This window comes from Microtus oregoni, unplaced genomic scaffold, assembly GCF_018167655.1.
Source record: "Microtus oregoni isolate MIOR12 unplaced genomic scaffold, Mior012 000003F_ref0000135, whole genome shotgun sequence".
Lineage (NCBI taxonomy): Eukaryota > Metazoa > Chordata > Mammalia > Rodentia > Cricetidae > Microtus > Microtus oregoni.
In genome coordinates this window covers 46,921,731-46,924,053 of record NW_024543062.1, presented here as the reverse complement: position 1 = coordinate 46,924,053, position 2,323 = coordinate 46,921,731, and positions in this window count along the sequence as shown.

Genomic DNA, 2,323 nt, shown 5'->3' with positions numbered 1-2,323 from the left:
CCTTCCACCTTATATTCCTCTCCACCAAGCCATAATACTTCCTGTCTATCTATAAAGACCTCCAGACTACAATGATTAACTATTGGCTAGCTCTGTCCTCTGATCTTCAGGCAAGCTTTATTTGTTAGAGCACAAACAAAATATCATCACATTTCCCCTTTTGTCTAAAATTTAAAAATGCTGTAATTAATACAAGAAAAACATATACAATGAGTACCATAACTATGTATAATACATACAGGTAATAATTACATCAACCATGTCTAGTCCATGAACATTTGACAAATTTAGAAAAAATACTCCATTATCTATGCTATCTCGGTGAATCCAAAGGTTGTACATAATTCACTTTTTATCCTAACTTGTATTACCAACCCAAAATTATCTTTTTATGTCTCTCAACTTTATATACTCTACATTTTTTAGTAAATTTCTTTTTTGAATCTGGTAACAAGAAAAACTAAAACTATACTAGCAGTAATATACCCAGAAGAAATTATAATACCTTTTACTAATGATAAAATTGACAAATTATGGGCAGAAAGTGAACCTGGGCAAAAAAACTTGTGGTAATTTTCTGGGAGAGATTAACAAATATCCCAACGGAAGAGAACTCAATTTGTAAAGAGAACTACCTGTATTCTTCCTCATATTAAGTCAACAACTCCATCAGATATCCGAGAAGGAAATAATATTACTTGTGCAAGCAAGAAGGGCAAGCAAGTGACTTACAAAAAATGTGAGAAAAGCCAAAAACAGCTAGCTACCAGGAAAGTCATTTACCTTTGGCCTATAGGTCTAGTATATATGACAGATATTTCTGTGAAGCAGGAAAATTTAAAGGGCTGTCCTACCTTGTCTTTGTATAGTTCAACTGTCCTTTCTTTGTGTCCTGTTTGTCCAATTTTGAGAACATACTGGCAGCAGTTGAGGCAAGAGAATGTTTTCCCATTGGCTAAATTTTGCCACAAAGCAAACTCCATTGAAGGACAATTAATAAAAACCAGAGTCAGATATCGGGGTTCAACCTGAAGCTTAGAAAACTGAAAAGCCAGCCACTGGCTTGTAGTAGAGATGCCACTTATTGGTTCCTGGCTGCCCCCGGCTAACTTAGACCTCAAATAATCACACATAAACTGTATTAACTAAATCACTGATTGGCCCATTAGCTCTAGCTTCTTACTGGCTCTTACTTCTTAATTTAACCCATTTCTATTAATCTCTGTATTGCCACATGGCAGTGGCTTACCAGGTAATGTTCCCAGCATCTGTCTCCAGTGGCTCGATGGCTTTTCCTTGACTCTGTCTCCTTTCTCCCAGTATTCCACCTAGTTTTTCCTGCTTACCTAAGTTCTGCTTTGCTATAGGTCCAAAGCAGTTTCTATTAACCAATAAAAGCAACACATAGACAGAAGGACCTCCCATACCATTTCCCCTTTTCTGATTAAATTACATATAACAAAACAGGTATCAAGCAAGAATTACAGTTACAATTTATATGTACTTTATCTTTTATCATGACTAAGAAAAACGTTATTATTACCATCTATTCTTCAACTCCATCAAAGACTCCAAAAGGATATAATATTACCTAAGTAAACAAAAAGTACATTGTAAGCAACTTCCAAAACTCTAGAATTGGCAGAGACATATCACTACTGGAACAGTCACCCAAAGTTCTTCTGTAGCATTGTGACATTCATCTTCAGCCTATTGAAGGAGGAAGTTGTTTGCTTCATTTGATAGATGAAGCATCCAAGGCTCAATAGGATATGGCATCTTACCAAGGTCAAACTTTCTTCAGAATTGTCCCATCTCTCAGCTAGAGCCAGGACACTACAGCTGTAGCCAGCTTTCCTATCAAGGATCATTTGACCTGACAACAGATATTTCATTTCAATGTTATCAGCGCTGTAAAATTAGAATCAAGTTATCTATTAGTTGACTTTATGAATGCTTGCTAACACTACATCAGAAGCTAGGATATGCTGTTCTCTGGTACTAATATAGTACAAGTAATGAAGACATAGCCCCACTTCTGAGACTATCCCACAATTGAACCTACTTTTTAGAGTTAGAAAATTAAAGGGAGGAGATTTAGAAAAACACTTTAAATGTATTCCTATACAAATGAGAATACCCTTTCTTCTTCATATAAAAGCCACATAGAATCTCTTTAGAATTTAAGTATATCACTGTATTATCTTATCAAAAGACTGCTAATTATGTCTGAGAGATTCAATACTTTTCTTTTGTCTAACAGATGATAAGACAGCACAAAAACAATTTGAATAAAGAATAAAGGCTCATTTTTGCAACATTT